The sequence below is a fragment of the Sus scrofa genome, chromosome 12 (assembly GCF_054392235.1).
Source record: "Sus scrofa isolate SSC_HxYL_T2T_F1_AM1 chromosome 12, Sscrofa_HxYL_maternal_Yorkshire_Landrace_v2.0, whole genome shotgun sequence".
NCBI lineage: Eukaryota > Metazoa > Chordata > Mammalia > Artiodactyla > Suidae > Sus > Sus scrofa.
The window spans coordinates 60,736,899-60,755,623 of record NC_139394.1 but is presented as its reverse complement, the minus strand read 5'-3'; the positions used below and the strand labels follow the sequence as shown (position 1 = coordinate 60,755,623).

The 18,725-nt window shown below is 52.9% G+C and overlaps 1 protein-coding gene across 3 annotated transcripts in view; it reads right to left on the bottom strand.

The window, feature by feature from the left end:
- The window catches only part of ADPRM (ADP-ribose/CDP-alcohol diphosphatase, manganese dependent), a 192,443-nt gene that overhangs the window by 142,268 nt on the left and 31,450 nt on the right, over positions 1–18,725 (bottom strand). The gene's annotated exons all lie outside the window — the stretch shown is intronic.

Genomic DNA, 18,725 nt, shown 5'->3' with positions numbered 1-18,725 from the left:
GGTCTGAGCTGGAGCCTAGCAGGCCTCTCCCCATACACTGCCAGCAAGCAAAGCTTTTTGATGTTGCTCTGAAATCTGAGCAGGCAGAACAGACTCCAGGCCCCAGAATGAGGCTGAGGTGACAACTGCCAGAAGAGGAGGAAGCTAAGAAGGAGCCTCCGGGCAGAATGAAGACCACTGCCTCACTGTGCAAAGACAGTGGGAGAAGGGCATTGAAACTCTTGATATGCATGACTGTGTCAGTAAATAACTGTATTGTACTTAAAGGCGGTAAAATCTGTCCCCAAATGATATCCCCGCCGTCCACGCTGTGGATCAGGCACCACCTAGTGTCAGCTCCTGGAATTACAAGCACAGGCATTCTTGGATTTGGCTACGTTGCAAAGCCCAGAGGAGCAGGATACGTGCCCACAGCTTTTCCTTCACCACCACCTTGCTGTGATGATACACCCGCCTCTAGCCTCACTCTCTTGGTCTCTCCCAAGGCCTACCACAAATATGATTTCATCAGGGAAACCAGTAACAACCCGCAGGCTCCCAGAAGTAAGGGGCTCGGGGTCTTTGCTGACCCCACTGAGCTCCAGAGGTCAGGCTTCCCTGTGCCTGGGAGGCAGGTGTGGGCATCCAGGGAGGGCTCCATCCACACCACCCTCTTATCAGGGCCTCGCCAAGCCCCAACTCTGAGTGGCCAAGGTGCCCGTCGGCCCCTTCTCAGGGCCAAGAGGGAATCTGAAATCACAGAAGTCCCTCCCCATCCATCTTCCTCCCCCAGAACGGAAGGATGGATCTGGGGCCTGGCCCTCCTGGCAGAGTCCCATGTTTGCTAACCTTTAATGTCCAGACCTTTCAAAGGTCTCCCAGGGCAGAAGGCAGACAGGTGGGATCAACCACTGACCGAGGCCAGCACATCCGACTGGACCAGGGGTAGAATGAAGTGCCACTTTTCGGACTGCCTCACAAAAGCCGGGTCCCTAGGAGACCAGTAGCTTGACCCCCCCTTTCCATAACCCAGCACTGCAGGGGGCCACAGCCCCCAGAAGAGCACTCAGTGCGGGGGGGCCTCTTCTGTCCTATGGGGAGAGGGCTTCGAGTCTCTAGAAATGCCCTGAAACGCACTACAAGTTCTAACGCAGAACGGGCCCTCTGCAGGGACTTATTACAGATACATCCTGACGCCTCTGTAACAATTCCAAACGTGTGGGCTCTTAGCCCAAACTAGGATCAGTCCAGTCTGGCTGCTGCGTGTCTTTGATAAAACTACCGGACTACTCTAGGCCTCAGTTTCCCTAGCCTGTAAAGCATGGAAGACACAGAACTGTCGTGAGGATTAAATGATATGCGCTGCATGTATAGTGCCAGCATCAGAGCCCTGATGTGGCCGGGCCCAGAGTGGTGCTAAGAATGGGATGGCAGTGGGGTTCCTGCAGAGAGAGAGGCTAGTACCACCAGAGCTTCAGCTTTCTCACTGGCCCTCTCTAGATCCACCCAGGAGGACTTCGGCCCCAGCCACCCCTGCCATGCCCGGGCCACACCTGCACCTGCCCAAGGCACAGCTTGCCCAGATGTGCTTCCCAGGCTGAGGAGCCCTCCGTCCTGGAAGGTCGCCCATCCTGGCAGTCCTGCAACCGAGCCAAGGGGAGTGTAGGAGTCTAACAGGATTACATTAATGAGGTCGTGACCGGGGTGGCCTGCCTGTTTCTTAGATGGCTGCATTTTCCAGCTGGTGATTTAAGGCAAGCTCTGCAGGATTCAGGCTCATTACCGTGTAATCGAATCTCCTCCCAGACGCCAGCGGAGGCATGGAGAGGTTAAGTATGTTTCCCAAGATTCTGAAGACAGCCAGGCTGCCATCAGAGCTCCTTGGGGACAGTTTTCCGGGATGCTGGGAAGTGTCAGGCCCTCTGGGGACGGCACTTGAGCAGAGAACTCTTTCTGTCAACTGGTGGCAGCCCTGGCAGCTGCTCTGAGCAAGGACTACAGATGAGACGCCACCCCCTTCTCCTCGGCATCCACCCCTTGCTCAGTGCCGCCTCTGGGGCTCAGGCTAAAAGGACGGGGCTTTGGAGGAGTCACAGGAAATACCGCAGACACAGGGGTCCTTCCGCCAGAATGCTGGGGTGCTGGGGTGGAGAGGGAGGCCGCAGGACCAAGTAGTTACGGGCAGGGCTCTAAAACCCCACGCGGCCATTTACTAGCTGAATGACCTTGGGCGGGGTGTTAACCTCTGCATGCCTCAGTTTTCCTCATCTGTAAAATGGCAATGATAAAATCGCCTGGCTCAGAGGCTTGCAGCAAAGGTGTAAAAAGTCACAGGCATAAAACCCCCATGCAGGTGCCTGTGGCTGGTCTCTCTTGGCTTCTGGGCTCTAAGGGCTTGTGCCAGAGCAACAGCCCATAAGAATCCAGGTTGCCTCTCATGCCATTCTTGGAGCGGAGCAGGAGGAGATCAGCAGCATTAGTTGCACATACCTGGGACTCCACACGGATGTGCGAGAAGCCCTTACTATAGACTAGATACTGAGCTGGGTATTTACTCAAAAGTCTAAAGCACACTTGAGAGCATCTGAGGCAGGGATGTATTAGACGGAAACAGGCTCAGAGACTCAGGGAGCAAAGGCCCTTGCCCAGGCTCTTTCACCCACGGTCAGCAGGTGAGGGGGCTGGGGTTTGAACACAGGGCTTCGTAGCTCCACTGTTCATCTTCTTACAAAGTACACTTTGTGATGCTTTAACTGATGGAGTGCCAAGAGAGAATCAATAGGAGGGTAGTTGAAGAGGCTCTTACTCTTCCTCGTCAGGGGAGCACAGAGGTCTCAAGAGGGGAAAACCAACACTCTCCACTGCTGATGTGTTATTTGTGACGGCGCTGCTCTTCTTTCTCTATTCACTGTTGACCTGGGCGTCTCTGTCCTCTGTAGCACTGTCCACATTGCTTTGTATGCAAATAAATGGATCATTAGAGACTTTAGGGCCAGCTTCTTTCATGGGTGAAACGGTGGAATGGGGTAAGTACAAAAAGCAAAAGGGATTGGCTAATTCCGGTATTATTTAACACAAGGTTCCTCAGCCTCGGCACTATGAGCATTTGGGACGAGTGATTCTTTGCTGTGGGGGCACGTCCTGTGCCTTGCAGGATGCAGTTTAACCAGCATCCCTAACCCACCTCGCCCCCTAACACGAGCTGCAACAACAACCAAAACTCCAGAGGGGAGTTTGGTATTAAAACTGGGGCATTTTTGACCCAGACATTTCATTTTCCAAGACAAATCCAGGAAAAAACCATGCTCACGATGGCTTTTCACAGCAGGAAGCAGTCGGTTGCATCAAGAAGCCGCATCTATACGGGTGAATCCTATGAAGTCTGTTTAGAAGAATGGCAGACAATGTTTTCCCAACTTGCCTTTCCCAGTTGCAACGGGTTCCTTCCCTCTGGGGGTGGGGGCGGGGGCAGAGGAGGAAGCGGAGAGGCCGGGACAAGAGCAGATGAGACCAGGAGCTTCCCACTTCCTTTTCAGCCTGCCCAACTCCACTTCTGTTTTACACATGAGGCTTATAGAAAAAGTCCCTTGAAGAATGCGTTCCAGAACTGAAAGAGTTTGTGTAAGGTTGCAGAATAGCGTCGTGGCAGAAAGGGCAAGGGTTTAGGAGTCAGACAGAGCTAGTTACAGCCCTCATTCTGCCACTAAACTAGCTATATGGCCTTGAGCAGGATATCTGACCCCTCTGTGCTGTGGTTTCCTCGTCTGTAAAATAAGAATAATAATGGCAGCGAACTTAGCGTTGCTATTGTGAGAACTAACACGTGTGAAGGGCACAGGCCTGAGCACATAACAAGCAACAATGAAGGGTAGCTATTATCATTGTCTAAGGAGATGCAAAAATGCTCACAGATACACTGAACAAAGATCACACACAGCATAATCCTGCTTGTCAGAGTAAAGCGGGTCCCGTGTGAGAAGACGCCTGCGGGAACGCTAGTGCGCTGGCGCTCACGTTTGCTGGGAGGGAGAACTGCAGGCCGTTCGGAGTTACGCCTCTCTGCTTCCTCTCCCAGAAAGTGCTTTTACAGACACCAAGCTCCAGCACCCCCTGGCCTGTGGGAGAGTCGTCCGATTCTGACTCACGTTGCTTTTCATGATGTTCCCACAGTCTAGACAGAGCCAGACTTCACCTTCAGCCTATTTGATGGGCAGGATTTATATCACCTTCAGGACTCATCTCATCTGCTAATTCTGGGCATTTAGGAGATGATATATGGGTGTCAAGATTCGGGACTCATTACATCCAACTGAGCACCGCCTCGTCTCGTGGGAGCTGGGGGAAGGACGCTGTATGTCACAGACGCCAGCATCACATAAGCCCCGAGGACAAGTAACAGGGCGGTGATGAGAGCGCGGATGTGCCAGCCGTTCCTCCTGCCTCTTGTGATGGAAATGCAGCTTATTATGGGATGGCCTGGATATTGCAATGGGAGAGGGAAGATCAGGAAAGGGACCTTAGAATGTGAGGAAGGGCATGGCCTACATGAAACGATCTTGGATTTATCTCTTTCGAGCTGTGCTAAGGACACGTTACCAGCAGCCGTCAAGAGGGCAATGAAGTGGTCTAAGAATCTTCACATCACTGCCACCCCTATCATCTCCACTGCAGAAACACCACGGCTACCGACAGGAGGGTGGGTGTGTGTTTTGCAAGGGACTGGGCGGTAGAAGGGTCCGGATCTTTGGCCAAGCTCTTCAGTGGAACTCTCTGAGAGGACACGTTTCCCACGCAGTAGCTGCTGGCCACACGTGGGAAGTGAGCATCTGAAATGTGGCTCACAGGACTTGGTGAATTTTTAATGTTATTTAGGTTTGATTAACATAGTCTTTTGGGGGCTGCACCTGCAGGATATGGAGGTTCCCAGGCTAGCGGTCAAAGTGGAGCTACAGCTGCCAGCCTATACCACTGCCACAGCCATGTGGCATCTGAGCCACACCTGCAACCTACACCACAGCTCATTGGCAATACCAGATCCTTAACCCACTGAGCAAGGCCAGGGATCGAACCTGCATCCTCATGGATACTAGTTGGGTTGGCTAACCATGGAGCCACGACGGGAACTCCTAATTTATATTTAAACAGCCACGTGTAGCTGGTGGCCACTTCACTGGACAGCTCAGCGTCGTGGTCAAGAACACAACGTCTGGGTTCGGACTGCCTGGGTTGGACTGCTGCTCCTGTCACACTGACTTTGGACAAGTTAGCTAACCTCACTTATCTGTAGGATGGTGCGAGGCTAGCATCTTAGCTTCTTCCGAGATTTGCATGAAATACATACGTGCTGCATATACTGTGTGCTCCCAACAGCTCACAGGAAGTGTCACGGAGCTCCCTGCAGGATTTCCTCCCGCTGCCCCTCCTGGCCACTCTCCACTCTTTCCGTCCCACTCTGCCCTCCCAGGGTTGGCCGTCACAGACCACATCGATGGCCCCCTTGCCCTCTGGCTTCTGGCTGGGTTCAGCCAATGAGAAGCTGACAGGAAGCTGAAGGGCAGAGGAGAGAGGGGCCAGGGGGTTGACCCCCACCCCCCGTGTGGTGGCCAGGCTGTGTCCCTCCATGGAAGGCCGCGGTCCACGGAAGGCCGTGGCCCCTGGCAGGCCTCCCCACACAACACCCTCCAGTTTCTCGTTCCAGCTCCATCTCCTCGCACCTTGGGCCCAGAGGGGTAGGGATTTGCTCCTGGCTGCCCCACCGGCTCTCTTAACTTGTTTTTCTTTCTTTTTAAAAAATTAAAAAAAAATTTTTTTATGGCCACACCTGTAGCACATGGAAGTTCCTGGGCCAGGGACTGAACGGGAGCCACAGCTATGACCTACGCCACAGCTGCAACCACATCTGCTCCTTTAAGCCACTGCACCAGGCCAGGGATTGAAGCCGCTTCTCTGCAGCGACCCAAGCTGCGGCAGTCAGATTCTTAACCCACCACAGCGGGAACTCCCTGAACTGGTTTTTCCTAATGCTGCCCACGCCATGGGAACCAGTCCCTGAAATAAGCTCCCCTCACGATGGAATTGCTTCATTTGAGGGTACCTTCCGTTGTGGCCAGACCTGCAGGTACTATTGTTCCTCCCCTGTTATCACCTCACTACTTCCCATCACTACCACAGGGGGTCTGCATGTCTCCCACTGACAGCCTTTCTCTCTCTGATGGGCCCTAAGTCTTAGTCACTGATCTCAGCTGGTTGGACTGTGATCTCCAGAAGTGGGGAGATGATTAGAAGGAAGAGAAAATGTGTTTTCTCCACCATAATCCCTGCCGCCCGAGGACAATCAGATGCACTCCGCTAGCAAGCCAAAGCCCGAGAACATTCTAATTGCTGCTTTTCTGTGCTTTGCATGGGAATCATGAAAGCCTGAATCCATTATCCCCGTTCCAGTGGGAGCAGTACTCTCCGCACCCAACCAGCCTGCCCGCTTGTCACACCCTAACCACAGCCATCACCGAGGACACAGTTAACCCTGTCTCCCTAAGGAAGAAACACAAGTTCTCTCTGCCGACCTCAGGCCTCACTGGCTGGAAAGATGACCAAGGTCAAGGGGTAGCCGCTGGGTGCTCAGGGCGAGGACCAAGGATGGACTTGAAAGAGATGAGGATGAAAGCTGGAGTTGGGAGGTGCTATTGCATCTCTAAGAGTCTGCACATGTAAATGGCAAAAGAAGTCAACTCTGGTTGATATAAAGAGAAGAGCAGTTGAGCAGACATCAAGTGGGTGCCAGGATGGCCACAAACCCTGGAGAGCCAGGTCCTGGAAGAGGGCAGCTAAGAGGGAGGCTGCCCTGGGTGATGACGCCTAAGGGGCAGCTGGAAGCACTTTACAGTTGCAAAGCGGCCTCCCTCTGCCTCAAGAAGCCCTCTGACATGCCATGTTCTGTGCTCAGACAGAGGGTGTACAGGGGCCAGCCCTCCAGTGTGAGAGACAGGAATGTAAAGAGATAAAACGACACTGAGCCCAGCGTGGGCGGAGGGGTAAGCAAAGGGCACAGAGAGATCAGGGAGAAGAGCCATCTCGACGAGTGCACCTGGTCTCGGGGAGCGCTGGGAGGAAGAGCAGAGCCCCAGAGAGGAGAAGGGGACGAAGGGGGAAAAGGGCATCTCGGACAGTCTTACTTAGTCCTCGTGGCCACCCTGAAAAGTAGAGTGGGTGGTCATCTCTGTTTAATGGATGAGGACGCGGAGGCTCAGAGAGGTTCGGTAACTTACCCAAGGTCACAGAGCAAAGACATGGCAAGGCTGAGGCTCAAAGCGCTCAGGAAGGAACCCATGGCCTTGGAGCATGGAAGTGACTAGAAATCAGCAGAGGATGTGGAGCCTGGCTTTCACACAAGGGTCTGCAGTGGAAGAGCCGTCTATTTACGGCAGCAAGCTTAGCATCACCAGCACCCACTCCATTCAGTGCTGGCCCACCCTTTCCCCATCATAATGCCTATAATTTCTCCTTTAGAGGAGGATCAGCCAAGTGAGACAAACAATTATCCAAGTTTCAAATAAACACAGCCCTGGGAGCTGAGAATTCTTTGCTAAGCCTTTTCTCAAGTCAGCACAGAGACGACCGCCCCCCTGCGTCTTGCCCCCACCCCTGCCCATGTTCTCAACTGCCCACGACGTCCTCAACCACAGAAGGCCTCTTCCTGAGACACCCTACCTGGGGACATTGTCCCCCCGGCGCACTTCCCGGCCGACTGCAAAAGCGAGCCTGAGACTTTTGTCTCTGTAATTTAATTAAAATGTGTCTGCTTGATGGTGAAGAAAGATACGCTTCGGCACTGTTCACACGTCTTCAAATGCCCTTTTCCAGCCCTTTCATGGATCCCTCCCACCCGCCAAATGCCCGGGGCTGTGCAGTCCAAGCTGGTGGGGGATATGGGCTCATCCAGAAAGGCACCTGCCAGAGTCCCCACTGCCTGACTCGTGCCAGCGTGACCTTCCCCTCGCGGGGCCCATGTGGACTGGAGGGAGACAGTGCTGGGTGCAAAGAGCAAACCAGCAGACACCATTTGCTCTCCAGGAGGAAGGAAACTGCCTCAGCAGTGACGGGTTCCTTAATGGGTGGCTTTGAGCTCACGGGAGATGAAACAAACGGAAAGAGTGAGCAGCAACTGTCTCCGGGGCAGTCTTCCCGAACCCCTCGGGAGACAAGCACCTTCGAAGATTAAGGAGTTGCCTGAAACAGTCAGGACGGAGCTTACCAGGCAGTGTCCAAACAGATCGCTCCTGGATTATTCCCTTTGTCCAGGGTGACTCACGCACCCTCCCCCAGCTGCACCCAGCCCCACCCAGCACAGACCAGCTGGTCCGGAGGTGGGGAGATACAGCACACCCGCTGGCCTGAACCGTCACCATCCAGGAAGTCCCAAGTCCCCCGTCCCGACTTCAGACCTGGTGCTCAGGACAGCACATGGTCTAGAAAAAGTGGAGAAGGGATTTCCAGGAGGTGCTGAGGTTGACCAGAAACTCAGACCCGGGTCCGAGAGTGCCTGGAGGCAGCCAGTTGGGCGGTGACAGAAAAGGGGGACCAATCCTGGACCCCTCAAAGCCCTCTTTGCCGGTAGCCGTGGAAGTAGCCTCAGCAGGCTCTCCACTTCCCTGTGAAGGCTTCACAGACTGAGCCGTGCTAAGGGTCTCTCACGTGGGAGCTCACAACAGAGGCCCCCCTGCCCTGCCCCCCCTCACGGGCCGCCCGGTAATTTCTCCCACGTGCTTAGGTGTTATGGAATGTTCATAATATTCTATATTAGCTTTTCTGGGCGTGTACGGTTTTCCCAACCAGAGGATAAAAACTCCCATAGGTCAAGGTCCATGTTTTAAACGCCACACTGTTACACAGCATGTTAAACTCACGTCTCAACCAACGTGATGGTAAGATACATAATAGAGGCACAGAATACATGTACTGAATGAACAAGTGAGTGAATGAAAGAATTGAGCCTCTGCGTAGCTCTTCTCCTCCCTGCGGTCCTTTCTCGGGGCCTTTGCAGTGCAGAGTTCTGAGGAAGGGCCCTGCCGAAGGGGGCAGGGGGCAGTCTGCTGTCCCCAGCAAGGAGAGCCCGCAGGGTGGCCAGGAGAGCCCGGAGCAAATGGTGACACGGTGTCCCCCAAGGAGCACGAGAGACCCTTTGTATCCTGTGCTCCTGGTCCATGCCCAGCACTCCCCTGGGGCTGCCACAGGCCTGGGCCGTTGCTAGGGAACCACCTCGCTGAGCTTCCAGGGGACACAGGCCCTGAGGTCGCCAGCGGTGAGAAGCCTGTGCCTGTTCCCAGCTCCAGAGACTTGTGACGGGACCAGATTCGCCCTCGCCTGGGCGAGGCGAGGCTTGTTCAGGTGAAGCAATCCACCTCTGGCTGCAGGAGAACACCCTTCATCCCTAAAGAGGGGCCTGAGTGCACACGCAGCGTCCGCCCACCCTGTCCCTTCGCTCGTGAAGGCAGAGCTGGAACTGCGCCCCACATCCTTTTCCTGCCAGCGAGCCTGTCTTCAGGCCCTGGTTACGTGGGGCTGAGGGGCAGGGAAAGGACTCACGCGGGTTCCCTGACTGGAGGTCTGATGGAGCCTGCTGAGCCAGGAACCGCAGGCTGAGGGCGGATGGGAGGAGCCCCGTTGCGGACGGGGTGTTGGGGCTGCAGGCCGGGGAAGAACGTGATCCTGGGCCCAGCAGGGAAGGGATCCCCTCCACACCCTCGAACCCCTGAGCCCCCTGAAGCCCCTCACCCTGCAATCCCTCCTGGGCCCGCTGGCCCATCTCACCCCTGCAGGGCCCAGAACCCAGAGCTCGCAGGATCTCGGGATTTCAGCACTGGACAGGGCCTCGGCAGCTGCCAGTGTTCTCTGGTGCGGCGGCGCTGCGGCCCCACGAGACCCCCCCAGTGCATACAGTGGGTCCCCGTGAAGTGTGAGTAACCCATCTGGGACTCAGGTGGACGAGGGTCCGGCTCTCCGGACTGCCGGTTCCGCCCCTGGACACCACTCCACACCCAGCATATGCACTTCCCTCAGCATCCAGCCTCCTGAGCTTCTCAAACTGTACTGACTCTTTCCTTCACCTATGAGGCTCTTCCTCCTCTTCGTTCTGCATCTTCCTGTTCCAGCTCTCTCTTCCCCAGGAAGCTTTTCTGGACAGCCCACCCCCTGCCCAGGGCCGGTCGGTCCCCACCTTGTCCCCTTTCCTTATTTCGTGGTGCCCATCACACAAATCACTACTGTAGCTAAATGAATTAATGTGTAATTGCTGATTCAATGCCTGTCTCATTAGAATATAAGCTCCCTGACAGTGGGGACCAGAGCAGTCTTGTCTGCAGGGAGCCCCCAACACCGAGAAAGACTACATTGATGAGGAGTGCGCTCGGTACTGTACCGTGTGCTTCTCCAAGCCCTCTGCTCCTGGGCACGTTGTCCTGACTCCTTGGACAAACACCTTGCGCCTAGAAGGCACTTAGTGAGACTCAGGAAGCATCATCCTCTGCCCAGCCCCCCCCCCAACCGACCCCTCCACACCTAGTCCAAAGTCAAGTGCAAGAGTGGATGATCAACAGCAGTCTGCTGATTGACCGCTACCTGCCTGCCACCTGGCACCCTGACACCCTCCCCCCCCGCCAGAGAATGAAGGATTCTCCTGCTTCCTCAGAGACCGAGGGCAGCAGCGGGGACAGCTCAGGACTGGGCCCCCAGGCAGCACGGAGGGAATTAGGGCAAATCGCATTACTGTGGGTCTCAGGAAACACTGCTGAATTAGAGGTTACAGTCACAGCAGCTGCCTCTTCTTAATTGGACACTAATGCTCATTCTGAGCAATTACTCTATTTGTGATGGTTTCTTAATGTTCAGCTTCTGGGGCCCTGGAGGAAAGAGGCTTGCGTTTCCAGTAAACAGCCCTCTACTAACAAGGCAGAGGAAGGAGCTGCAGAAAATCCCTTCCTGGCTGGACCAGGGGACATGCTTGAGAGAGCCTGGGGAAGGGGCTGGTGGCTGGCTCCCCGGACCCGGGGCCGTGCAAAGGGTGGGCCTATGCAGGCTGCGGCAGGAAGGTCTCCACGCACCAGAACCTTCTCTACTGCTCCCTCACAGCCTCACGGCTGCCAAAGCAGGTCCCTGCTAAGTGCTTTGACAGCATCCGCGACTACATCACACTTAGCGTGTTTATTGTTTTGATCTTAATAGCAATTTCCCCTTTGATTATAAGAACGATGAAGGTGCATTGCAAAAATGAAGCAAAGTGTAAAAGAAGAAAACAGAGTGCATTGCAGATCAGAGCACTTCTCCTTTCTGTTCTATGCACAGGTGCATGCAAAGGTCCATAAATACCTTTTTTTTTTTTTTTTAAATGGGGCCAATCATACCATCCACACTGTTTTTAATGATAGAATGAACATACTTTATGGTCACTGCGTGCGTAACGGCCTGCCTTTCCGGATGAGTTTTAGCCTCACCGTGGGCAGCACTCAATCTCCCCAAGTTCCCAGGTGCACATGGCAGTGACCCCATCAAGGTTAGTGGGAGAGATGGCGCGTCAGTCAGGACTCTTTGGGGCTGCAACCCAATTAAAGTACCCAACTAAAACTAGCTAAAGCCAAAAAAGGAATGTATTAACTAAAAATCCTTGGATGTTCTAGCTTCAAGTGAGACTTGATCGAGTAACACAAACCATGGCATCCGGGACCTAATCGATCTGTTCTCTGTCTCTGTCTCTCCCGCCCATCTTGTCACTGTCATCCTTAGGCTCCTCCTGGTGGCCCAGATCCTCCAGGTAGACTAGATCTCCTGTCCTCACCTCACACGGCCCAGAAGAAGAGAGGAAGTCACTTCTAAGAACTCCAGCATATGTTCCAGGGAGTGCAGGCGGGTAACTGGGGTCATTCTCTCTTTAGCCTAAATTGGGGCCCTTGCCTTTCTCTGAAGCCATCCCCACGGCCCAGGGATGCTAGAGCTGGGGGTGGGGTCAACCCCAGCCAAGCCCCACGAGTGAGGATAGTGAATACATGAATTCACAAAGGAAAACTGAGATCACGTTGAAAGGGAAGGGCGAGGAGAACACAAATGCCCCTAGAGCTGAACGATCACAGACGGCTGGACGCCCGGGCGGGTGCAAGAATGAACGAGCTGCTGAAGAAAGTGCTAATGGTCTCACTCAGAGACGTCGGTGAGGCGGGAGGAGTCTGAGGGAGGCAGGGCTCCATCCCATTTTGTGACGATGGTGGCGCCGAGCTAGGCAGCCCTGTCCGGAGGAGGCGCAGGTGCTACCCCGTCACGGGGCATCCTCTCGGAGTACGTCCCCTCTCAGGCCTCGGTCTCTTCGTTTGTAGAAGGAGCTGGGTGATGTCTTTGCTTCCTCGCTAGACTGGTGATGCGCACCAGCGGCTTCCTCTAAGCAGGGCTCCCCGGCTCAGAGTTAAGAGCAGCTACGTTATCGAGGGCCCACGACGGAATGTGCCTTTTCTAAAGGTTTTATTTTTTACATTTTCTTTGGCTGCACCCCTGGCATGTAGAAGTTCCCTGGCCAGGTAGCAAACCCGTGCCACAGCCACTGCAAGGGACCGTGCCCAATCTTTAACATGCTGTGCCACGAGGGAACTCCTCTAAATGCTTTACACAGAGTTCTTCATTTCATGCCCTCAGCCCTGGGAGGCAGCCTCACTTTGCCCTGAGCTCTCAGCTCACCAACTAGGTGCAACTGTTTACATGTGGCCATGCTACAGAAGAAGAGGTTAAACAGTAGGCGGTGTAGCTGGGGTTTGAACCCATGTAATCCCACTCCAGAACCTGTGCTCTTAGGTTTTCGAGGGTCTCAGTATGGGCTACCCTTTCTAATGTACCCCAAACCTGCAGTCATTTCGGACCCCTTTTTGTGGTTAATATGTGCTGACTTAAAAAATATGCACAACCTAAAGGCTGAGAGGTAAGTTTTACCTGGGGCAGAATGAGGACTGCAGGCAGCATCTCCGAGCTCTGAGACACCGCTCCACAGAGGTCGGGGTAGGGGGGGAAGATCAGTCTGTCTGTGATTTTGGTGAAGGGGGAGGTACATGCAGCCACACACACATTTTGCAGAAGGTCTCTGCTGTCTCACAAAGGTCACTGCTAGTCACGAGGCACAGACGTTATTACCATGAGGGATTTTAGTGCTTTTCTAGATACGAGGAGATGCAAGAATTGGGCTCATAAAATCCTCTCCTGAAAATACCTGACCATCTGAAGACCTGTTCTTCCAGTTTTCCCAGAGCGCAGAGGGCCTCACTCCTGATCTCCACTCTGAGCTCCTTTCAGGGGGTGTCGAGGGTCAGCAGCTGCTGTGGCTCATGATTCAATCCACAGAGAGGCAGTGGCAAGTGCCAGAAAGTTTGAAAACCTCCCGTGTGGGTGCTGGGGTGGGGAGTACGGAGGCGGAGGGAAGTGTCTGGACTACAGGCTTCCAGGGGAACCCTGCCCCAACTCACTCGCCACGCAGCAAGTCACGTCACCCCTCACATTTCCGGTTAATCACCACCAGGGGACCAAACGGTCTCTGGCCATCCCAGGATGCTGCCAAGCCTCTCTGGCAAATTATCTTCTGCCCAGATAGTTTAGAATCTAATAAGGGAAAATCAAAGGAAGGAAGCAGCAAGCCTCCCTCTGCCCTGAGCTCCCAGCTCACCAAGTAGGTGCAGAAGCAAAATACAATGACAGCCACGTCGGTCATCAGCTTGAACCCTTGGGATTCGTTCTTCAGATAGGGTTTCCCTCTCCCCGCCTTCTCTCTTCCCGTCCCTCCCTCTCTCCCTCCCTCCCTCTTCTAGCGCGTATGTTTTTCTCAACCTCCTTCCTTCTGTCTTCCTGCTTTCTATCAGGTATTTGAATTTTATCAGACACAGTTACTATATCATCAACCCAGCAGGCACTCAATATTTGCCGTATGATTGTAGAACTTTAAAATCTCTTTTCTGATAAAAGAATCCTGCTTCTTTCCATGCACTCCGACGTCTTAAAACACATTTAGAACGTAACTCGATTTTTAAACAAGCCATAAGCCAGGTCTCGTCACAGAGATCAAAGGCCCCACTTGCTGCAGGTGGAACGGGGCTGTACACATAGTTCTGCAGAGATAAGAAGGGCCAATATCCAAGCTGAACTAAGGTCAGAACATGACTAGCAGACTAATGACAGGCCTTTTAACCGACTGTTGATATGTATAATAGCCCTGTCTTGTGCCTAGAAAGCTCTGTGCTCTGGGTAGTGATGCTCATTTCAAAGAAATGCTCCCCAGGCAGAAACAGGGAAACAGGAGCCAAGTGAGGGAGGGGCTTGAGGCAGGAGGAGAGACCACTGACCAGGAAGTGAGGGCAGTCATTTCTGGGTCCTGTGACACTAGCTTCCAGGTCAGCAAAGCAACCGACCCACACCCACAATGAACCTGCCCAAGAGATTAAGGATTTTTCCATTCAGCTCCCAACTATGGCACCAGAATTGGGACTCCCCCCAAGAAGTCTGTCCTTTTTCCCCATAAAGGACCACCATTATGGTGATAAAAATCATTCCGTGGGTGCATTTTCCAGGCCAGCACTGAGCTAGGCATCTGTTCACTTGTTCATTCACCTCATACATCTTTTCTGGCAAGCTACTGTGTGCCAGGCTCTGTTGCAGGTGCTGGTGATATAGTGATGGGTAAATGACATAACGTCCATGTTCACGTGGGGCTCACATTCAAGTAGGAAGAGACAGGCTACTTAAAAAGGAGTAAATAGGGAGTTCCCATCATGGCACAGCAGAAACGGATCCAATTAGGAACCATGAGGTTGCGGGTTCGATCCCTGGCCTCGCTCAGTGGGCTAAGGATCCAGTGTTGCCGTGAGCTGTGGTGTAGCTCACAGACACAGCTCGGATCTGGTGCTGCTGTGGCTCTGGTGTAGGCTGGCAGCAACAGCGCCGATTAGACCCCTAGCCGGGGAACCTCCATATGCTGCAGGCGCAGCCCTGAAAAGACAAAAGACAAAAATAAATAACTAGGAGTAAATAAATACACAACATCAAGCAACAAGAAGGACTTAGAAGAAAAATAAAGCAGAGTAAAGGATAGTTCAACGTGTGACTGGGAAGAGGAGGCTGAGAAAGAGTGGCGGTGAGTGACCTCAGAAAGATGGGTGTCCCCTGTCCCCCCACCCGTCTGAGGGAAGCAAGTATTTCAAGGAGGCCTGATCAAAAGCCTGATCAAAGTAAATGGAGCTGCAGAAAACCAGGGATCAACCTTGGAATTGACAAGACAGTCCCAGAGAGACTCAGTGATACACCCAGAGCCACGAAAGCAATGAGTGGTAGAGACAGGAACGGACTGTGGATGGATCCATTCTGCCACCAAAGTCATCGCGCCCCAGCCACTCAGGCTCCTCCCGCCACAGCCCCTGAGAAGGCCACCTTGAATTTATCACCCAGGGGATGATGCCAGGGGGCAGTCCTTCTAGAAAGTTAGCTTGATCCAGGTCAAAACATAAGCCTGGCATTTCATTTTCATTGTTCTTACTTCTAAAACTTACTAGGCTTTCCCTCAGCTTAGCTTTAAAATGTCATTGTTTCTAACTAGACCATTGGAAGTTCCCATTGTGGCTCAGCAGAAGCAAATCTGTCTAGTATCCATGAGGATGCAGGTTCAATCCCTGGCCTCGCTCACTGGGTTAAAGTATCTGGCGTTGCCGTGAGCTGTGGTGTAGGTCGCAGACATGGCTCAGATCTGGCGTTGCTGTGGCTGTGGCGCAGGCTGGCTGCTGCAGCTCTAATTCAACCCCTAACCTGGGAACCTCCATATGCTGTGGGTGCAGCTCGAAAAAAGACTGAAAAAAAAAAAAACAAAAAACATGTAACCAGACCATCAGCGAGCGAGTCTTGAGGACGAACTTTGCCACCCTTGATGCCTACAGGAGGAGGTGGCTGCTGTCTATTGTTCAGCATCAAATTCTATAACCACTCTAGCCAGAAGAGAATCCCACCAGGAGCCTTGTCTTCGAGGTCCTGACAAGGTTTAGTCCCACTTGGTCCCAACTTGCCCAGCCCTTCTCTGTGCCTCAGTGCCTATCATCCTCTTGAAACTAACGTAAAACAACAATGAGCAATTTTCTATTCCTGCATCTTTTTGGGGGGGGGGGTTAGTTTTTGTCTTTTTAGGGCCGTACCTGCAGTATATGGAAGTTTCCAGGCTAGGGGTCAAATCAGAGCTGTAGCTGCCATCCTGAACCACAGCCACAGCAATGCCAGATCCTTAACCCACTGAGCGAGGCCAGGGATCAAAACCGCGTCCTCATGGATTTTAGTCCGATTTGCTACTGCTGAGCCGCAACAGGAACTCCTATTCCTGCATCTTTGGATTGTCTAACCAATTATAGTGAACAATAGCTACTTTTGAAAAGAAATTTTTTTTTCTGCAGCTCACAATATTTTACTTTTCAACATCTCGCTACGAAAATTTTCAAACATAAATTTGAAAGTTTTGTACAGTGACCCCCCCAAATACCACCACCTACATTTAACGTTTTTTTCCACCTGCTTTATCCCACCTCTATCCATCTAGTCATCCCTTTGTCCTTATCAATCCGTCTTCTTTTTTGATGCATTATGAAGTTAGAGAAAGATGTTATCAGTACATCTCATCTCTAAACACTTCAGTGTGTATATCATTAACTAGCGTTCAACATTTGCTCAAGAGTTTGTTGTTTCTTATGGCCGTCCCGTGGCATATGGAATTTCCCGGGCCAGGGATCGAATCCAAGCCCCAGCTGCAGCAACCTGGGATCCTTAATCCACTGCACGGGGCTAGGGGTAACACACTCTTGGCCACAGAGACAACACCGGATGCTTACCTGCTGTGCCACAGTGGGAGTTCCAGGAGGTTTTCTTTTTTTCAAGACAACGTTTGCAAACTGATAAAGTAACACATCATCACATGCACACAAACGCTGAATTCGGACAAATACATACACACCTGGGTACCTGAGACGTTCATCAAGATACAGAACATTCGCCCCAGAAAGTCCCCTCGTGCTCTTTCCCACTTGGTTCCCACCCCCACCCAGAGGCAACCGCTGATGTGATGTTTTTTTTACCATCAAAGGCTTTGCCTATTCTAGAATTTCACATAAATAGAATCCTGGAGCATGAATTCCCTGTGTCTGGCTTGTTTAGCTCAGAATAATGCTTTTGCAATTCGTCGATGCAATAGCCTGCTACTGGTAGTCGCTTTTCCTTGCGTGCTACTCGTATCTCATTAACGATGCATCACAGATTGTTTATCCATCCTCCTGCTGATTGCAATGATTATCTTAATAGAAGAAATTATCCTCTAATGAATTTCTAGTTAGGATGCTTCTGCCTTTCTGTTAAGAATCTGCTCATTTTCTGAAGAAAACTGGGTCTGAGGCATGGCTGTGAAGAGCCTCGTCTGTGAAATCAGAAAGCTCTGGGTTCCTGGATCAGTCCCAGCTGTTCCTAACCGGAAGCCCCTGGGCCAGTTATTGCACCCTACTTCCCACATCTGGACACTGGGAATAAAAATATCTAAAGGATGTGCGATGCTGATCAGGACTCGAGCCCTGCCTTCATGCCTGTGCACTCACGTCCAGTAGTTCCCAAAGCCTGCTCTGCTCTACTAAGCACTGGGAGAGCACCGGGAAACACAGACAGGTGCAGATGTCATGGCACTTTCGGTCCAGGGGCTACATGGACACCAAACAACAAATAGCACAATTAGTTGTTTCACTGCCATTATGATCGGTGCTGCAAGGGGAGCTGGGACAGCTGCTGAGGGCATGTGACAGGGTGGCTCAAGGAACTGAGAGTGTGCGTGAGCCACAGTGAGGACAGTGGCGGTGGGGGGGGGGAGTGTTCCAGCCATGCTGAGGAGCCATCGAAGGCCTTGTCCAGAAGGTGCTGTGCGTGACAACTGGTGGGGAAAGAAGGGGACAGGGCAGAAGTGGCAGCTGCCAGGCCAGACCTCGGGGACAGTGTTCCAAGTGTGAGGCTTTAACCTCGGAGCCACTGGCAGCCAGGGCGGCGGGGCCACAGGCAGCACACAAGACTGCCAGTTGGGGTCACCTGTTTAGTTCACCTTCCACACTCAGTGCTCAGGACTGTGCCTGGATCAGCTGGAGGGACAGCGGGATGGCGGCGGGGGAGGGAGGAGGGAGGGGTGCCTGCAAGCAGAGGTTTGAGCTGTGGCTGTGTCTTATATGGGTCACTGGCTGCCATGTCCAGTCTGGGTGGGAGGGGGCTCAGCATCTGCTCCTCCTGTAGTGACAATGTACCACCCTTGGGGGCCCTAGAGATGGGGAGGCCTAGACAGAGGTGCCACCAGGGTTGGTCTGCAGTGAGATCCCTCCCGCTGTCCAGTAGATGGCCAGCCTTCCCACCGTGAGGGTAGAGGGGGAGATGTGTCTCCTCTAAGGGGCCCCGGCCCCATCAGATTAGCCCCCGCCCCCCATGACTTTATTTAATCATAGTTATCTCCTTAAAGTCCCAGCCTCCCAGCCTCCCGATGCAGTGGCATTGGTGAGCACATGCTCAAGATGTGCAGTGATAAAGACTCTTCAGAACAGCAAAACTGATGAGGCCTATGGATGTGTAAATGAGCACAGGGAAGAACTCATCAGAAGGGTAAATTACAAAACAGAGAAAGACTGTCAAACAAGTGAGGGGAGAACAGTGAATATTCCAAGTGTCTTTAGTTCCTAAGA